Source organism: Rhinoderma darwinii, chromosome 7, assembly GCF_050947455.1.
Source record: "Rhinoderma darwinii isolate aRhiDar2 chromosome 7, aRhiDar2.hap1, whole genome shotgun sequence".
In the NCBI taxonomy this organism is placed as follows: Eukaryota; Metazoa; Chordata; class Amphibia; order Anura; family Rhinodermatidae; genus Rhinoderma; species Rhinoderma darwinii.
Genome location: NC_134693.1, coordinates 106,043,446 through 106,065,154, shown reverse-complemented (window position 1 = coordinate 106,065,154; position 21,709 = coordinate 106,043,446). Strand labels below are relative to the sequence as shown.

General features: G+C 43.7%; 1 long non-coding RNA gene across 1 annotated transcript; it reads left to right on the top strand.

Annotated features, from left to right (window-relative positions):
• Window positions 1-6,024: 6,024 nt before the first annotated feature.
• On the top strand, window positions 6,025-21,277 carry LOC142657308 (uncharacterized). Its single transcript, XR_012849893.1, has 3 exons — window positions 6,025-6,104; window positions 7,031-7,145; window positions 21,145-21,277. It is a non-coding gene; the product is annotated as an uncharacterized LOC142657308 (long non-coding RNA).
• Window positions 21,278-21,709: the final 432 nt, after the last annotated feature.

Below are 21,709 nucleotides of genomic sequence, written 5' to 3'. Positions count from 1 at the left end.
TCTGCAGTTTTTAGAAATACCCCACATGTGGCCCTAGTGTGCTAATAGACTGAAGCAAAGGCCTCAGAAGCAAAGGAGCACCCAGTGGATTTTGGGCCTCCTTTTTATTAGAAAATATTTGAGGTACCATGTCAGGTTTGAAGGGCTCTTTCGGTGCTAAAACAGTGGAAATCCACCAAAAGTGACCCCATTTGGGAAACTACACCCCTTGAGGAAATTATCTAGGGGTCTAGTGAGCATTTTGACACCGCAGGTTTTTTGCAGAAATTATTGGAAGTAGGCCGTGAAAATTAAAATCTACATTCTTTCGCAGGAATGGTTTGCGGAGGACATGTCACATTTGCAAAGCCCCTGAGGGACCAAAACAGTGAAAACGCCAAAAAAGTTACTCCATTGAGAAAACTACACCCCTTGAGGAATCCATCTAGGGGTGTAGTGAGCATTTTGACCCCGCAGGTTTTTTGCAGAAATTATTGAAAATGGGCCATGAAAATGAAAATCTACATTCTTTCAAAGAAAATGTAGGTTTAGCTAATTTTTTCTAATTTCCACAAGGACTAAAGGAGAAAAAGCACCGCAACATTTGTAAAGCAATTTCTCCCGAGTAAAATAATACCCCACATGTGGTAATAAACGGCTGTTTGGACACACGGCAGGCCTTAAAAGGAAAAGAGCGCCATTTGGCTTTTGGAGCTCAAATTTAGCAGGAATGGTTTGCGGAGGCCATGTCGCATTTGCAAAGCCCCTAAGGGACAAAAACAGTGAAAACGCCAAAAAAATGACTCCATTGAGAAAACTACACCCCTTCAGGAATCCATCTAGGGGTGTAGTGAGCATTTTTACCCCACAGGTGTTTCATAGATTTTATTAGAATTGGGCAGTGAAAATAAAAAAAATCCTTTTTCTTCAAGAAGACGTAGCTTTAGCTCAAAATTTTTAATTTTCTCAACAAATAAAGGAAAAAAAGAACCCTAATATTTGTAAAGCAACTTCTCTGGAGTACGGCAATACCCCACACGTGGTCATAAACTGCTGTTTAGACACACGGCAGGGCTCAGAAGGGAAGGAGCGCCATTTGCTTTTGGTGTACAGATTTTGCTGCATTTGGTTTCTGGTCGCTATGTTGCATTTGCAAAGTCCCTGTGGAACCAAAACAGTGGATCCCCACTAGAAGTGACCCCATTTTTGAAACAACACCCTCAAGGTATTCACCTAGGGGTGTAGTGAGCATGTTAACCCCACAGGTGTTTTGCAGAAATTCGTATGCACACGATGTGGGAGAGTGAAAATGGGAATTTTTCCTTAGATACGCCAATATGTGGTGCCCGGCTTGTGCCACCATAACAAGACAGCTCTCAATTTTTATGCAGTGTTTCCCGGTTTTAGAAGCACCCTACATGTGGCCCTAATCTTTTGCCTGGACATTCGACAGGGCTCAGGAGTGAAAGAGTACCGTGTAAAATTGAGGCCTAATTTGGCGACATATAAAGTATTGGTTCACAATTGCAGAGGCTCAGATGTGAAATAAAAGAAACCCCTGAGAAGTGACCCCATTTTGAAAACTACACCCCTCAAGGCATTTATTAAGGGGTGTAGTGAGCATTTTCACCCCACGTGTCTTTTCCATAAATGATTGCGCTGCCGAAGGTACAAATTAAAATTTTGCCCTAGATATGCCAATTCATTGTCAAATATGTCGTGCCCAGCTTGTGCCACTGGGGACACACACCTCAAAAATTGTTAAAAGGGTTCTCCCGGGTATGGCGATGCCATATATGTGGACATAAACAGCTGTTTGGGCATGCTGTAGGGCTCAGATCGGTGGGAGCGCCATTTGGCTTTTGGAGCGTGGAATTTGCTTGGTAATAGTTTTGTTTGGAGTATCACTGGTGTTTCCGTTTATAATGTGGGGCATATGTGAGCTCGGCAGAGTACATCGGGGCATAGTCAGGTGGTATAATAATAAGGTAAAAAATATAATAAAATGATCCATAGATGTGTGTTACGCTGTGATCGATCCTTTCTGCACAGGCCGGTGTCGCACTGATAACTGGCGTCCTTCCTTATCCCCCTTTTGGTCCACACTCTGCACCTTTGCAGTTTGGGGAATTTTGCCGGGAAAGTGTTGTCCTGGTATAATACGGGCACCGTCACTTCCAGCAGATATGTTTGCGCCCTCCCCTTCCTGGTTCCCTAATTTTAGTGCCTTGATACATCGCCTTTTGAAACAGAAGAAATGTTCCCCTCGGGCCGGCACAACTGCATATTTTTCTTTCCTGAATTATTGGAGCCTTAACTTATTTTATTTTTTCATAGACGTAGTGGTATGAGGGCTCTTTTTTTACGGGACGAGCTGTAGCTTTTATTGGTACCATATTGGGGTACATGCAACTTTTTGATCACTTGTTATCCTTTTTTTGGGAGGCAAGGTGACAAAAAAACAGCAATTCTGCCATAGCTTGTTTTTTTTATATACAGCGTTCACCATGCGTTATAAACGACATGTTACCTTTATTCTGCGTGTCAGTACGATTCCGGCGATACCAAATTTATAGAACTTTTTTATAACTTTTTGCACAATAAAATTACTTTTGGAAAGAGAATGTATTTCTTCTGTCGCGATGTTGAGAGCCATAACTTTTACATTTTTTCGTCGATGGAGCGGTGTGAGGGTTTGTTTTTTGCGAGACGAGGTATAGATTTTATAGGTACCGTTTTTGGATACATGCGACTTTTTGATCACTTTTTATTTCAATTTTTGGAAGACGGTGACCAAAAAAACAGTAATTATGGCAGTGTTTTTGAGGGTTTTTTTTTTTACGGCGTTCACTGCGCTGGATAAATAACATCATATTTTTATAGTTTAGGTCGTTACGGTCGCAGCGATACCAAATATGTATGGCTTTATTATTTTTTTCAATAATAAATGACTTGATAAGGGAAAAAGGGCGATTGTGTTTTGTGTTATTACTTGAAACTTTTATTGTAAGTTTTACAACTTTTATTTTTACATTTTTTACACTTTTTTTTAGTCCCACTAGGGGACTTGAAGGTCCAACTGTTTGTTTGATGTTCTAATACATTGCACTACCTATGTAGTGCAATGTATTGGAACTGTCAGTTGTTCACTGACAGCAAGCCGATCAGGCTACGCCTCTGGGCGGGGCCTAATCAGCTTACGTAATGGCAGACAGGAGTCCATTGTTAGGGCTCCTGTTGCCATAGTAGCAGTCGCCAGCCTTGCCATCGCGTGGCAAGGCTGCCGATTTGCTACAAACCTCTAGAATGCAGCGATCACAATGGATCGCTGCATCGAAGGGGTTAATGCCAGGAATCGGAGCTAGCTCCGGTTCCTGGAGATAGATCGGGGTGTCCGCTGTAACATACAGCGGACACCCACTGCTGATGACGCCGGCTCAGCTTCTGAGCCGGAAGCTGAGCCGGCGCCATCTTGCCGATGGTACCGGAAGCCTCCTGGGCCCCGCCGACGACGGGGCATAGGAGGATTCCGTTACAGGCTGATCGGGAGGTAAGTATTAGCCCTCCGATCGCCTTTGCAGCCACCGTCAACCCAGCGATCACGTTGCTGGGGTGCCGGTGGCTATAAACTCATCACATGCTGCGATCTGTATTGAACGCAGCATGTGAGGGGTTAATCGGCTGGATAGGATGCTAGTTCCGGTCCTGGCCGATACCTCAGGGTGACAGCTGTAACATACAGCTGTCACCCGGCGGTGATGTCGCTGGCTCAGCTCCTGAGCCAGCTTCATCTCCATGACGTACATTTACGTGAAAAGGCGGTAAGCCACCAGCTTTAATCACGTAAATGTACGTGATTGGGCGGGAAGGGGTTAAGAGGACAATACACTTCTTTTTCTCAGGAACTTCCTGTGTCAGTAAAGGCTGGTGCAGGACAAACTGAGGTGTAAATTATAATGAAACTGCCCTGGAGTTGGAAAAAAAATAAAGAGCAACTAAAATAATAAGGGGCATGTAGAATCTTCGTTATGAGGAAAGAATAAAAGAATTAAAGGGGTTTCACAAACAATAAAAATTGATGGCCTATCCTTAGCTGATGGGACCCCAGCCGATTAGCTATTTTGAAGGGACCGCAACTGCTTCCTTTTCATTTCTTCTTGCTCGCTGAGAATGTTCGACACACATTTAGTGGCGATTCACAGGTATTGCAGCCTTTTCTACCATTCACTACGAAAAAATATCAGCGCCTATGTCAATGTCTAGAATTCTTGTTTGAATGGTGATCCAGTATGATCGCCACTTGGGATCAGGAGGGAATTTTTCCATTTCAAGGAAGATTGTTTAATGCCTTATGGGTAATTTTTATATTTATTTATTTACTTTTAAACCTCCCTGTGGATCAGTAGGGGTAAAACAAAGTTCTATCATTTCTCCCAACCCTTTGTTGAACTTGATGCACATGTGTCTTTTGTACTAACTATGTAACGACTTTACTTAAACACTTTGTTTTGACTGTTGCTATTAAGGCTCCATTAATAAAATGTATCTATATAGTCAGTACAGTTAGGCCCTGTCCACACAGAGTGTTTTGGCACTGATTTTATCACAGAAACTGCGTCGGAATCAGTGCCAAAAAACGCCCCAAACCGCGTGCCATTGATTTCAATGGGAGGCAGAGGCGTTTTTTCCCACGAGCGTCTCTGTCTCTGACCTCCCTTTGAAATCAATGGGAGGCAGAGAAAGCACAGTGAAAAATCCAGCAAAAAACACCGCTAGAGAGTGCAGGCAGGTGGAAATCTGCCTCAAAATTCCTGCAGGAATTTTGAGGCAGATTTTTTCTGCCTGCAAAATACTCTGTGTGAACAGGGCCTTAAAGGGATTGTACAGCATTAGAAAAACATGTCTGATTTCTTCCAAAAACAGCGCCGCTCGTGTCTACAGGTAGTGTGTGGTATTGTAGCTGAGCACTATTGACATCAATCTAGCTGAGCTGCAATACCTGAAACAATGTACAGTATGGACAGGTATGGCGCTGTTTCTGCAGGAATGCGCAAAGTAAAGGCAGGCATCACGTCTTCTCAGTGCACTTGCTCCCTTACTTTGGCAGATTGTCATCAGTACACCAGTGGACACAGCATACCATGTAGTACTGCCATCTTCTCCTGTTCGTGCAACTGCTGTGCCACCTGATTCACCAGTAAATGGTTTCCCAGACATCCAAAGTCCACATGGATGTTGTTGGAAGTTGAGAGTATTCCCAAAAACGCTCAGATACCATTTTCCCTTTTCATGCTCATGAATTCCCTCTGTAAGGCCTTATTCACACGAACGTGTTATATGTCCGTGCTACGCGCGTGATTTTCACGCGCGTCGCGCGGACCTATGTAAGTGAATGGGGCCGTTCAGACTGTCAGTGAATTTCACTCAGTGTTTGCGCGCTGCGTGAAACTCACGACGTCTTATACTTGCCCGTGTTTCGCGCAGCACGCACCCATCAAAGTCAATGGGTGCTTACAAATTGTGAACGGCACACTGAAGCACTTCCGGGTGCCGCGCGTGATGCGCGCTACAGTAGTAAAATAAATAAATTTAAAACAGAAAAGCACCTCGTGCTTTTCTGTTTGTAAACATAAAATCAGAGTGTCATCATGATGCCCGGCTGCGCGAAAATCACGCACCATTTGCTGATGTCACACGGAGCTTTTGCTCGCGCAAAACTGACACGTCCGTGTGAATAAGGCCTTAGTCTGTGCTACCTATTATAGATTAGCCCGTCCATCTTTTTCTATGCCTTTGAGTGTTTGGATTGTTTTTTATTTCTTCGTTGAGTTGTCCCCAACAGTAATTTATACAACATCTAGAACTCAAGTGTCACAGTGATGCACTTATAGATTTCAATGACAGAGGTAGCGCCCTCATTTTTAACCTGAAAGATTACCGTTCCTCACTCTCACCATGACTGGCTGTCTGCCAGCGTGTAGAATATGAATACAACTAAAGATGTATACTGTCTCTTCTGACTTTTATTGCTACTCTCTTTCAGATGTATAAAAGGAATCTGCTATCTTCCCCATAGTAGTAACCGCAGAAGCTGTGCAATGAATCTTACTGTAAATGGTGAACATGTGAGTACATAGGGCCGGGGCACCTTGGTTTTACTGGGGTGGGGGTGGGGATTGGAATGCGTAAGATTTGAGGTTGCGCACATTTATTGCCCCATAGGCATGTGTCCTGTTTTATTCCTTCTCTTAAATGCTTTGCTCTATCATAGGGACATGTAGAATACATCTAAATATAAATAATACCGCTATAACATGACCAATTATTATCACCATACAATGCTCAGATATTTACAGTACTGATCAGATACAGTCAGAGGAAAATTAAGCATCAATTAAATCCAATAACTCACAGATGATGTCTCTATTCGTTCACTTTCATTGTCTTTTCCACTCAGCCCTGACTAGCATGAAGACTTCTTTCAGCTATAATGCGCCTCTACAGAGCTTGACATCCAGGAATATCCTTGCTTTTACACGCACCACATACCACCACACCAGCCACAAATTGCATCCTATGACAGTCATAATGCAATGCCCCTCATGACAGTCACAACGCCCCATGGCAACGCCCCAGCCGCAATGTCCCCATGACAGCCACAATACCCTACATGACAGCCACAATGACCTCTATGACAACCACAAGACCCCGATGACAGCTACAACGCCCCTCATGCCAGTTATAATGGTTCTCATGAAAGCCAAAAAATGCCCCCTCACATGAGCCCAGTTTGCACTTACTTCCTGCGCTGGGGGGCTTCTTTCTGTCAGAAGTGTGGTGCTCACACTATCTCTGAGACAGGGAAGCAGCCACAGTCCAATGGAGGTTGGTTCTCTGCTTATTTCCAATTATATCAGCTTCCTACTGAATAAATTATTGCTGAATCATTGTTTCTGTAAGTCAAATAAAAAATTATTCAAGTTATGCAATATGAAGCTTTATTATTGGACCTTACCTGATGATTTACCTGTTTTTTTTCTTTTAACTTTAGCATAGAAGTGCCATGACCGTTGTACATCAGATGAATGTGAGTGCGATCTGCAGTGTTGGAAAAAACATCAATAAGACGGTCATATCTTTATCTCATTTCTATCCATTTTACAATCGTAAGTACTGGCTGTTGTACTGCAATATGTAAATTCTTCAATGGGATACAACAGCAGAGCACATTTCTTCTCTCTGACCATAGGTTTATGTGGCTTTCCCCAAAATCCTGGCCTAGATGTAGGAACTCTCAGGAATGTTGTATGTGAGCAAGCAAAAATTAAAGGGATTGACAACTTTTTACAATCCTTTTTTGTTAGAAGGGTCCTGTAATGACGGGGGTGGGGAGACAGACAAGTGAGCCCTAATCTACCCACCACTCAGTCCCTGCCTACTTGCAACGACCCGCCCTAGGCGACGGGGTACAACTGGGCGACGGTCCCTACGCTCAATAAGTGCACGACAGACAAACAGACAAGGGTACACAGAGCTAGGGGGAGAAAGGGGCAGTTGCCCACGGCAACACCGTGAGCAACAAGAGAAGTGAACAAGCCGAATCAAACCAGGAGAGTATGAGGTGCCAAACGCAGAGCAGAAGAGTAGTAAACAAGCCGAGTCAAACCAGGAGTATACGAGGTACCAAACGCAGAGCAGGAGAGTAGTCAGCAAGCCGGGGTCAATATAAAGCAAGGACAATGGTACAAGAAGCTGCAGCAGGGCCAGGAAACCAAACGAGAAGAATCACAGGCAAAGGAGGAACAGGAAAGGCAGGTATAAATAGACAGAGGGCGGGAGCTAGCTCCGTCTGGCCAGGCTGTGATAGGTTCTCCCACTCCTAAGCCTGCCACCCTGAGTGGTGGAAGATGGAGTCAGTCTCACAGACATAGAAGCAGGTGCCGACTGATTATCTATGGGCGTTAACCCCGAAGCTGTGCCTGGCAGATCCTTTACAGTACCCCCCCTTTTATGAGGGGCCACCGGACCCTTTCTAAGTGGACCTGGTTTACTGGGGAAACGAAGGTGAAACCTCCTGACCAATATCCCAGCGTGAACATCCCGAGCGGGTACCCAAGTCCTCTCCTCAGGCCCATATCCTCTCCAATGGACCAGGCACTAGAGGGAGCCTTGGGCCATCCTGCTGTCCATAATCTTGGCCACCTTGAATTCTGCCCCCTCAGGGGTGGGAACAGGGACCGGAGGTTTCCTCGAGGGAGCCAAGGACGGGGAGCAGCGTTTAAGGAGGGAGGCATGGAACACATCGTGTACTCGAAAAGATGGGGGCAACTCCAGTCGGAAGGAGACAGGATTGAGGACTTCAATGACCTTGTACGGCCCTATAAACCGGGGAGCAAACTTCTTGGACGGGACCTTAAGGCGCAAATTTTTAGACGATAGCCACACCAGATTCCCGACCATAAACAAGGGGTTAGCAGAACGTTTTCTATCTGCCTGAGTTTTTTGTATGCTCTGGGACGCCTCTAGGTTCTTCTGAATCTGAGCCCAGACTGTGCACAGTTCTCGATGAACGACCTCTACCTCTGGATTGTTGGAACTACCAGGTGAAACGGAAGAGAACCGTGGATTAAACCCAAAATTACAGAAAAAGGGGGAGACCCCTGACGAGTTACTGACCCGGTTATTAAGGGAAAATTCGGCGAGGGGAATGAATGAGACCCAATCATATTGACAGTCTGAGATAAAACACCTTAAATATTGTTCTAGAGACTGATTAGTCCTCTCAGTTTGGCCATTAGTTTCAGGATGGAAGGCAGAGGAGAAGGACAGATCAATCTCCAACTTTTTACAGAAGGCTCTCCAAAACAATGAAACAAATTGTACCCCTCTATCAGAAACAATATTGACAGGGACCCCATGGAGACGCAGGATGTGTTTGACAAACAAGGTAGCTAACGTCTTAGCATTGGGTAGTTTACTGAAGCGGTCTACTACAACCCACACCACCGACTTGCCTTGAGATGGAGGCAAATCGGTGATAAAATCCATGGAGATATGGGTCCAAGGTCTCTGGGGAATGGGCAAAGAACATAGTAAGCCCGCTGGTCGGGACCTGGGAGTCTTGGACCTAGCACAAACTTCACAAGCGGCGACGTAGGCCTTAACGTCTTTAGGCAACCCAGGCCACCAATAGCTTCTGGCAATGAGGTGCTTGGTACCCAGGATGCCTGGATGGCCAGATAGTGCAGAGTCATGATTTTCCCTAAGTACCCTTAGCCGGAATTGCAGGGGAACAAACAGCTTGTTCTCAGGAAGGCTCCCGGGAGCTGAACCTTGATCAGCACCAATTTCAGAGACTAAATCAGAATCAATAGCGGAAATGATTATACCTGGAGGCAAAATACAAGCAAGATCTTCCTCCGAAGGAGGGCTGGCCATGAAGCTACGTGACAGTGCATCAGCCATAACATTTTTAGACCCAGCCCTATAGGTAACCACAAAGTTGAATCTGGTAAAAAAATAACGCCCAACGAGCTTGTCTCGGGTTTAGCCTCCGGGCAGATTCTAGGAAAACCAGATTCTTGTGGTCGGTAAGGACCGTTACCTGGTGCCTAGCCCCCTCCAGGAAGTGGCGCCACTCTTCAAATGCCCATTTAATGGCTAAGAGTTCGCGGTTACCAATATCATAGTTACTCTCAGTGGGTGAAAACTTCCTGGAGAAGTAGGCACAGGGACGGAGATGGGTGAGGGACCTGGTACCCTGGGACAAGACAGCCCCCACTCCCACCTCGGACGCGTCAACCTCCACGATAAATGGCTCCATTTGGTTGGGCTGAACCAGCACCGGGGCCAAGATAAAGCACTTCTTATGGACCTCAAAAGCCTGGACAGCCTCAGGAGGCCAGTGGAGGAGATCAGCACCTTTGTGAGTGAGATCCGTAAGAGGCTTAGCGATGACCGAGAAGTTAGCAATAAACCTCCTGTAATAATTAACGAACCCCAGGAAGCACTGTAACGCCTTCAGGGAGGCAGGTTGGACCCATTCCGCCACAGCCTGGACCTTGGCGGGGTCCATGCGGAATTCATGAGGAGTGAGGATTTGGCCCAAAAATGGTATCTCCTGCACCCCAAACACACGTTTTTCGGTCTTTGCAAACAGTTTGTTTTCTCGAAGGACCTGGAGCACCTTCCTGACATGCTCAATGTGGGAGGACCAGTGCTTGGAAAACACAAGTATGTCATCAAGGTACACTACAAGAAATAACCCCAGGTAGTCTCTTAAAATCTCATTTATGAAATTCTGGAAGACTGCGGGAGCATTACACAACCCAAAGGGCATGACGAGGTATTCGAAATGACCTTTGGGCGTGTTAAACGCAGTCTTCCACTCATCCCCCTCTTTGATGCGGATAAGGTTATACGCCCCCTGTAGATCAAACTTAGAGAACCATTGGGCCCCCTTAACCTGATTAACGAGATCAGGAATCAGAGGAAGAGGATACTGGTTCCTTACAGTGACCTCATTCAAGCTTCGGTAGTCAGTGCATGGCCTAAGACCACCATCCTTCTTCCCTACGAAGAAGAAGCCAGCACCTACCGGAGAAGTAGAGGGGCGAATGTAACCCTTGGCCAGGCATTCCTGGATATACTCTCTCATGGCTTCAAGTTCGGGACAAGAGAGATTAAATATCCTACCCTTAGGGAGCTTAGCTCCTGGTACCAAATTGACTGCGCAACCATATTCTCTATGAGGTGGTAACACTTCGGAGGCCTCCTTAGAGAAAACATTGGCGAAGTCCTGAACAAACTCAGGTAACGTGTTCACCACCTCAGGGGGAGAAATAGAATTAACAGAAAAACATGACGTCAAGCATTCATTACCCCACTTGGTAAGGTCCCCAGAATTCCAGTCAAATGTGGGATTATGCAACTGCAACCAGGGAAGGCCTAAAACCAAATCGGACGATAATCCCTGCATTAACAGTACAGAGCACTGCTTCAAATGCATGGAGCCAACAAGGAGTTCAAAAACAGGGGTATGCTGTGTAAAATAACCATTAGCAAGAGGAGTGGAGTCGATACCCACTACCGGGACAGGTTTAGGCAAATCAATCAAAGGCATAGCTAGAGACATAGTAAATTCCACAGACATGATATTAGCAGAAGACCTTGAATCCACGAAGGCACTGCCGGTAGCAGAGCTACCACCAAAAGAGACCTGAAAGGGAAGCAAGATTTTATTACGTTTCATATTTACGGGAAATACCTGTGCGCCCAAGTGACCTCCCCGATGATCACTTAGGCGCGGAAGTTCTCCGGCTGCATTCTTACGCTTAGGACAGTTGTTCACTCGATGCTTGTCATCCCCACAGTAGAAGCAGAGACCATTCTTCCTGCGGAAATCTCTACGTTGTTGGGGGACACGGAGGCCCCGAGTTGCATAGGTACCTCTGAGTCTTCCGGGGAGGAACGAAGTAACGGAACCTCGGGAGGCATCATGGGGGAGTCAGAGGAGAAAACATCAAGACGTTCAAGTCGTCGTTCCCTGAGACGTCGGTCAAGTCGTACCGCTAAAGCCATAACCTAGTCTAGGGAGTCAGAAGAGGGATAACTAACTAGCAGATCTTTCAGGGCGTTCGACAGACCCAACCTAAACTGGCACCTTAAGGCAGGGTCATTCCTCTGACTTTGGTAGTGATCAAAAAATTGTGTGTACGCCAAAATGGTACCAATGAAAACTACAGATTGTCCCGCAACAAATAAGCCCTCACTCAGCTCTGTTGGAGAAAAAATAAAAAAGTTCTGGCTCTCAGAATATGGCGATGCAAAATATGCAGAGTGTTCCAAAAGCGGATAAGATTTGCGACACTGGCCACACATTTGCGGGTTATTATTTATTTACCGCATTATTATACCCTCTTATTATACCCTGATGTACTCCTCACAGAACCCCAAACAAAACAACTGCCAAGCAAAATCTGCGCTCCAAAAGCCAAATGCCACTCCCTCCCTACTGAGCCCTGCAGTGTGCCAAAACACCAGTTTACGTCCACATATATGGCATCGCCATACCCGGGAGAACCCACTTAACAGTTTGAGCTATTAGTCTTCAGTGGCACAAACTGAGCATAACATATTGTGAACTAAATTGGCATATCGGCGGAAAATTGCAATTTTCACTTTGCACCATCCTCTGGGCAATAATTTCTAATGTAGAATCACCTGTGTGATGATAAATAAAAAAAAGTTATGGCTCTTGGAAGGCAGGGAGTGAAAACCGTAAATGAAAAAGCAGTCCTGAAAGGGTTAATTAATTTCTAATGAAAAAAAAAAACCTGTGGGATGATCAAAAATCTCACTACGCCCCTTAAAATGCCTTAAGGGGTGTTGTTTCCAATATAGGGGTCACTACTTGGGGGTTTGTTTTACTATTTGACTTCCGAGCCCTGCAATTGTGGGCCAATGCTGTGAAAATCACCAAAATACACCTCAAATGCGCATGGTGCTCTTCACTTCTGGGCCCTGTCATATGTCCAGGCAAATGATAAATGCCTTGAAGGGTGCAGTTTCCGAAATGGGGTCACTTCTTGGGGTTTCCACTGTATTCTGAGAACAAAAAAAGAATGTGACCCTAAGTGGCTGGCGGGCACAATATACATTAACACAAAAAAGGCTGTCTGCAACAGCCAAGCCCAATTTCCCAGCCACCACAATAGATAAAATAAATAACTTTTATTCAGCTACGTATAGCTCGGACAGACCACATGAATGAGTTTAAAATTGTCAGCAGCCGAGGACCGGGTACACATATGTGTCATCTGATTCAACAGACACATATAGTATTAGGCGTAGGATTATCAGTATTTTCCCTATCCAGTTAGAATTGATAAGTAATAGTAGGTCCGGTCGACGGCAGTGTTTAAAACATTAGCAGCCCCCCCGACATGTTTCGCTACTAAGTAGCGTCCTCAGGGGTCCACGGGGCTAATGGCGGCGCGAAATGAAACTGATCCTGATATAGATACGTCGGATGACACATTCGGAGGTGTGTCAGGCCCAATGGCCAATAGCAGCAGGGGAGACACAGCGAACTCTCAGCTGTATCCAGCCGGCGTATGGGCAGCAGAGTAAGATAGTCAAATCACAGACGGGAGGTGGCGCATGCGTATGGGAGCAAAGGGAGAACTTAGTGATTTCACCCTAGTTCAGATCGCGGCTTTACAAGGGAGTCGTTAGCGCATGTGCAGATGAGCCACATACCGACATAGCGCCAGAGAAGTAACACTCTGGCTGCTCACATCCCATAGCAACCCACGATCACATCAACTGTCATCACCTTCATATTAACGCTGCTTGGTCCGCACTCATCAAAGGGCACCGGCCGATACTGACGACAATATAGTAATGTGAGCCCATAATGAAAAAGGGCTATAGATAAACAATTAAGTCGTAGCCGATGATTACAGAGGTCAGGAGATGAGCCCATAAGGAAGAGACCACTCAGTGTCCCGTCCCCACATTATCCCGAGTGAACACCTAAAAAACGGTTGTATTGCCGCATTCAGGATCAAGGGCAACAAAGAGCCATATGTTATTAACAAAAAATGAACATCTACACAATGCTATAAAGGGTATACTTATGGTGAAGCATACATAAGGGGTCACCTCCAATATATAACTATATACACTGGATAGCATACTGGTTCCCCATAGAAGAAGTGTCATTCACGGCTCGAGAGTCCCCCAGAGGTCCCCACTTGCGGTTGCGCCATATTTCCCAACGCTACTACAGGATCAATTTATGAAATATATATAATGTATAAGTTACAATGGTCTGCCGCCATCACATGGTCAAACCGTAATGAAAATAAATCAGCACATCAGCTAGTCCAACCACTTGCTTCCAAGTGGCTATCTTTTTGTAAAAGGATTCTCCACAATTGTGTAGGGAATATAGAAAATGACAGGCAGGTGGTATTCTAGTTTTCAGTAGTTTTTAATATATATACACACATATTGCTCCACAGTGGTCCAATAGTATAGACAGGGACAACAGTGAGAAAAAATATATTCTCCGTGTCCAACTGTAGAGTCAAAGAAAAGCACTAAAGGTAAAACCCTCGTTCAGACCTGAGGGGGACATGGTATTTAGTCGATGGATCCATCTCGCTTCCTCTTGCAAGAGTTTACGATCCAAATTGCCCGCTCTGGGGCCCATTTTGATTTGAGTGATGCCCCAAAATTTAAGCAACTTAGGGTTACCTCCATGAAATTTTATAATATGTCTCGTAAGGGTGGTATCCTCATTACAAGTCACTGCACTCATATGCCTTGATACACGTCTCCTCAACTCCTGAATGGTCTTACCCACATATAGTTTGGGACAGGGACACCTGGCGATATAAACTACCCCACTGCTCTGGCAGTTCAAAAACTGCTCTATTCGATAGGACTTCCCATCGACAGGATTGGAAAAGTTCTTAACAGTCGGCATTAGGGGGCAGAAAGAACATCTGCCACATGGATGAAAACCCTTCAGTGATGATTTAAGCCAAGTTGAGGGAGTGTTGGATTGTCTGGAGTAATGACTATGTACCAGGAACTCCCGTAAATTCCTACCCCTCCGATAGGTAACACTCGGATTAGCCATCAATGCATCCCTAAGTGTCATTCTCGAGCCGTGAATGACACTTCTTCTATGGGGAACCAGTATGCTATCCAGTGTATATAGTTATATATTGGAGGTGACCCCTTATGTATGCTTCACCATAAGTATACCCTTTATAGCATTGTGTAGATGTTCATTTTTTGTTAATAACATATGGCTCTTTGTTGCCCTTGATCCTGAATGCGGCAATACAACCGTTTTTTAGGTGTTCACTCGGGATAATGTGGGGACGGGACACTGAGTGGTCTCTTCCTTATGGGCTCATCTCCTGACCTCTGTAATCATCGGCTACGACTTAATTGTTTATCTATAGCCCTTTTTCATTATGGGCTCACATTACTATATTGTCGTCAGTATCGGCCGGTGCCCTTTGATGAGTGCGGACCAAGCAGCGTTAATATGAAGGTGATGACAGTTGATGTGATCGTGGGTTGCTATGGGATGTGAGCAGCCAGAGTGTTACTTCTCTGGCGCTATGTCGGTATGTGGCTCATCTGCACATGCGCTAACGACTCCCTTGTAAAGCCGCGATCTGAACTAGGGTGAAATCACTAAGTTCTCCCTTTGCTCCCATACGCATGCGCCACCTCCCGTCTGTGATTTGACTATCTTACTCTGCTGCCCATACGCCGGCTGGATACAGCTGAGAGTTCGCTGTGTCTCCCCTGCTGCTATTGGCCATTGGGCCTGACACACCTCCGAATGTGTCATCCGACGTATCTATATCAGGATCAGTTACATTTCGCGCCGCCATTAGCCCCGTGGACCCCTGAGGACGCTACTTAGTAGCGAAACATGTCGGGGGGGCTGCTAATGTTTTAAACACTGCCGTCGACCGGACCTACTATTACTTATCAATTCTAACTGGATAGGGAAAATACTGATAATCCTACGCCTAATACTATATGTGTCTGTTGAATCAGATGACACATATGTGTACCCGGTCCTCGGCTGCTGACAATTTTAAACTCATTCATGTGGTCTGTCCGAGCTATACGTAGCTGAATAAAAGTTATTTATTTTATCTATTGTGGTGGCTGGGAAATTGGGCTTGGCTGTTGCAGACAGCCTTTTTTGTGTTAATGTCCACTGTATTCTGGTACGTCAGGGGTTTTGCATATGCGACATGGTGGCCAAAAACTAATACAGCAAAATCTGCATGCCAAATAGCGCTCCTTCCCTATAGAGCTTTGCTGGGTGTCCAAATAGCAGTTTATGATCACATGTGGGGTATTGCCGTAATCGGGAGAAATTGCTTTACAAATGTTAGGGTGCTTTTTCGCCAGTATTCCTTGTGAAAATGAAGACATTCTCCAATTTAGTGGAACAAAATGTAGATTTTAATTTTCACTGCCTAATTCCAATAAATTCTGCAAAGGAACTGTGGGGTCTAAATGCTCACTATAACCCTAGATAGATTCCTGGAGGGGTGTAGTTTCCTGAATGGGGTCTCTTTTTGAGGGTTTACACTGTTTTGGCCTCTCATGGGCTTTGCAAATGAAACATGGCACCCGAAAAGTAATCAAGCAAAATTTGAGCTCCAAAAGCCAAATGGTGCTCCTTCCCTTCTGAGCCCTGTTGTGGGTCCAAACAGCAGTTTATTACCACATATGGGGTATTGCCGTACTCAGAAGAGTTTGCTTTACAAATGTTGTGGTTCTTTGTCTCCTTTATCTATTGTGAAAATTGAAAAATCTGAGCTAAAACGACATTTTATTAGGAAAAATTTTGATTTTAATTTTCAGAGCATAATTACACTAAATTCAGCAAAATACCTGTGGGTCAAAATGCCCACTATACCCCTTGATATATTCCTTGAGGGGTGTAGTTTGCCAAATTGTGTCTTTTTTGGGGTGTTTTCTTTGTTTTGACCCCAAAAGACCTGTTCAAACCTGACATGGTGACTAAATTATATTCTAATAAAAATAAGGCTCCAATATCCTCTAGGTGCTCCTTTGATTCTGAGGCATGTGTCTCCGTCCAGTAGCACGCTAGGGCCACATGTGGGATATTTCTAAAAACTGCAGAATCTGGGCAATAAATATTGAGTTGCATTTCTCTGGTAAAAGCTTCAGTGTTACAGAAAAAAATGGATCAAAACAGATTTTCTGCAAAAAAATGACATTTGTAAATTTCATCTTTAATTTGCTTTAATTCTTGTGAAACGCCTAAAGGGTTAAGAAACGTTCTAAATGCTGTTTTGAATACTTTGAGGGGTTCCGTTTTTAAAATGGGGTGATTTATAGGGGCTTTATAGTATATACGGCCCTCAAAACCAGTTCAGAACGGAACCGGTCCCTAAAATAAGGCTTTTGAAATTTTCTTGGAAATGTGAGAAATTGCTGCTAAAGTTCTAAGCCTTGTAACGTCCTATAAAAATAAAAGGACATTCAAAAAACTACGCAAACAAAGTAGACATATGGGAAATGTGAAATAGTAGCTATTTTGTGTGGTAGTACTATCTCTCTTACAAGCAGATACATTTAAATTTTAAAAAACTTTAATCTTTGCAATTTTTCATAAATAAACACTGAATGTGTCGACCAAACTTTACCACTAACTTAAAGTCCAATGTGTCATGAGAAAACAATCTCAGAATCGTTTCAAAAAAATAAAAGCATTTCAAAATTATTACCACTTCAAGTGATACATGTCAGATTTGAAAAAAATGGCCTGGTCCTGAAGGCCAAAACAGGCTTAGTCACTAAGGGGTTAAAAAACAGCTGAAAATCAGGAGCTGTTTTCCCTCATCCCTCTAGGGCTGGGTTCACACGACCATGTTACGCCCGTAATGTACGGAACGTATTTCGGCCGGAAGACCCGGACCGAACACAGTGCAGGGAGCCGGGCTCCTAGCATCATAGTGATGTACGATGCTAGGAGTCCCTGCCTCGCTGCAGGACAACTGTCCCGTACTGTAAACATGATTACAGTACGGGACAGTAATTCCACGCAGAGGCAGGGACTCCTAGCATCGTACATCATTATGATGCTAGGAGCCCGGCTCCCTGCACTGTGTTCGGCCCGGGTCTTTTTCCGGCCGAAATACGTTCCGTACATTACGGACGTAACATGGTCGTGTGAACCCAGCCAAACAGCTCTGTATTTTCAGCCGTATTTTGTTAAGCGTGTAAACATACTCTAAGGCTATGTTCACACGGGGTCTTTTGCCGAGTTTTTTGACGCGGAAACCGCGTCGCAAAACTCGGCAGAAACGGCCCGAGAACGCCTCCCATTGATTTCAATGGGAGGTGTCTGCGGCTTTTTCCCGCGAGCAGTAAAACTGCCTCGCGGGAAAAAGAAGTGACATGCCCTATCTTCGGGCGCTTCCGCCTCCTACCTCCCATTGACTTCAATGGGAGGCAGGAGAAAGCGTATATCTCGCTGTTTTATGCCCGCGGCGCTCAATGGCCGCGGGCGAAAAACGGCGCGATAATTGCCGCGAAAATCGGCGTGCAGGGAGAGGAAAATCTGCCTCAAAGTTCCAAACGGAATTTTGAGGCAGATATTCCTCCCCCAAAATACTCCGTGTGAACATAGCCTTACAGTAAATTACTTTATAGGAAACAAAGATTTTCTAACAAGCAATGCAAAGTTTAATCCACTTTTTTCTCAAACTTTATTCAGCTTTAAGTACCGATGCAATGAATTATAATCTTTACAGTCTAATACCAAACCGATTATGAAATCTAAATGATATATTAAAAAAGTGTCACGGGACTATATTGGTAGAAAAATGGCTCTCTATTGTGGCAATAAAAAGGACAATACAGGCGATCTGATTTACAGTGCCATGTTTCTATGCCACCAGGCCAGAGTGGAGGCAATAGGGGTGCACGGGACATGGCATTACCACCCATTTGCTTGAAAAGAACCAGTCACTGTGAGAGACTTCAAATTAGAGCATCAGTGTGATACCTTAATAGAACTAAACTAGTGAGTGTAAATACATCCATGAAATAAATTTACCTATATATATATATATATATATATATATATATATATATATATATATATATGTATGTATCTACTGTATATCATAGATTTCTCAACTTAGTAATGCAGGAAACAGGGTAACACTAAACATGTTGTAGCTACTTAAAAATTAACTTTTAATCATTACCATTATAAGGTATATATATATATATATATATATATATATATATATACTAGCAGGACAAACAATATGTAATGAAATTCAGGGTTACCTATCATCACAACAACCCTCACAAAAAAAACAGTTCTACCCACTATAAGTTTGTTGCAAAGATAATGCAAAAGTAGAGGGGTGTATGTCTATTCAATGACCACCAATTCAATGAAACTCAATATTTGCAAAATTATAAAAAATCAGACGACATCAGTAGTAAAAAAGGGTGGATTTTACCAGACTTACAACACCAAAAACACAAGAAGCCGACTGGGGTCACAGAAAGCTACAGAAAGCTTCAATCCATAACGTGAGCACACGCTCCAATAATGACAGGCAGCGAGAAACCGATGAAAAATCAGCACTTCTTGTGTTTTTGGACTTGTGGTTCCACTGAACCCTGGCCCTCACTGATTCACCATTATGGTAAAGTAATATCTTTTCTTGTACCATGTGTAAGTGGTGTTTTTATGCACTTTTTTTGTTGACCCCAAACTCTGCATTGTCAGATATGGGAATATATACCCTCCTATTTTCTCCTTTCAAAATAATATTGACCCCTGCTGCCTTCTGAAATTGTCTAAACGTGGCTACCTATTTTATGTTTTTTTTAAATTCTATAACATTTTTAAAACAATGTTGAACCTTGCTGCCTTTTTAATTCGTCTGAATGCGGCAACACATTTTTTCCCCCAAAAAAATTCTGAAAACTTTTTCAAAATTTTCTTTTACTCTGTGAATCCCCTGATGACTCCCAAGAGGAAAGAAATGTAATGGGAGGGTGGGGCTATATATAGCGTCTGTGTAGTGTAGGGATAGGGCCTTATGGGCCAATCTCTCTTTCAGGCTCAGTAACAGGACTGAATATCTGTCCTGTTGTTCTTCTAGAAGTAGGGTGAGATAGGGACTGGTGCTACTGTCTCTTCAATAACAGACCTGCTGTGAAAAAAGCCTCTGAACCTTCTATCATCAACCATGGTGAAAGTTACATGCTGAATCCACGCACACGTCCACCCATTTTTTCACTACTGATGTCGTCTGATTTTTTTTTTGCATTTTGCAAATATTGAATTTAATTGAATTGGTGCTCATTGAATAGACATACACCCCTCTACATTTGCATTATCTTTGCGACAAACTTATAGTAGGTAGGACTGTTTTTTTGTGCGTGTTGTTGTGATGATAGACAACCCTGTGTTTTTGTTACATATTGTTTGTCCTCTTAGTCTTTATATACCTTTAAATCATCTGGTTATATGAAGTTTTAGGGCATGTTCAGACGTGGCGGAATTGCTGCAGACACTGTCCGCATCAATGCCGCACATAATTCGCGTTGCGGATTCCGTTGCGGATTTGGCTAAAATGTCAGGCAAAATGCTGCGGATTTGTCGTTGCGGATAGAGGTTCGGATCACACCCTGCTCTCTTTCAAATATTCCATCCCAGTTTGTGTATAGACCTCAGTAAATAAATGAAAGAAACACACACGGCGCCACATAGTGTGAGTAAGCCCAAAAATGACAGTCAATTGATGACGAATGGATGCTTACCACAGAAGGGTAGATCAATCACTTTAAGACAGGTGAATAGCAGTGAGTGCTGCTGCCGAAATCCCAAACGGTCACGCCAATAGGCCCCCGTGCAAAGTAATCAAGTATTAGAGAAAAACGGGATGAAAAACGGGCCTTCATTAAATAAACATCATATAATAACTCATGCATCATCATTGAGTAGCAGCGCCGTACACGATCCCGTTTTTCTCGAATACTTGATTGGGTATAGACCTCGACACACTTTGGTCCAGCCATGATCCCGTGTGTTGCGCTCACTATACCCTGCGCTGCAGGTGTCCCACAATTCGGGACGGTTATGTACCTGAAAAACAAATAGACAGTATATATTGAAGTTTTATTTGTACTTATGAATAATGTTCTATATGTTATATGTTTATCTTTGTTATAAGGTTTACATACTGCAGATGCTGCTATTCAGACATCATACATACAAGTAAACTAGTGAAAACATGACATAAACATGTATAGTTACTTACAAGGTACAAGGTTAATAAGAGTGGACACTTCCATATCCATTCGCCTATATCTGCCCATGGTAATAGCTCCGTGTTCATGTAATAAGCCTGGAAGCTGAAAATTGAGGTTTTCTCTTCCTCATCAGAATGATGAAATATCCTGTTCCTGAAAGAAATCCGCTACGCAACACACAGCAAATACGCAACACACATTACATCGGCTTATGAAAAGATGTTCTCAACATGAGACAACCCCTTTAATGAAAAGCTGCTATATTTATACAAAATATTAAAACAAATACATGATTTCCTTTTGCAGTGCGCCTTGATCCACCTATGGTCCTTGACATCAGGATGATAGAAGATGGCTCATGGAATCTCACCTGGGTCAACAATCATAGAAATTACATAGATAATATGGAAACAGAAGTCCATTTCAAACCAGTGAAATGGTCATGGAAGGTAAATAATATAATTAGAACATGACTGTTCGCTAAGCCCCTCAAGATACATTTTCGATTTTATATACATGGACATTTTAAACAGATAAAGGGATATTATGAGATTAGAAAAAAAAGTCAGCTTTTTTGTTCCAAACACAGTGCTGTGTTTGGAACAAAAAAGCTGTCCTTTTTTTTCTAATCTCATACAATGGGACTGATCTCCAATAACTGACAGAGCCCATGGACAATGGTGGTGCTATTTCTGTGAACAAGAAGCCGACCTTGTGTTATACAACCACTTGAAGGATATGATTTCCCAAAATTAGACATTATGTTTCCTTTCCTCAGGATGCCAAAAGATTCACAATGAAACAATACGATTTGTCAGTTTTACTGCGTGACCTACACCCCGACACTCTGTATGAAGCCAAGGTGCGCGTG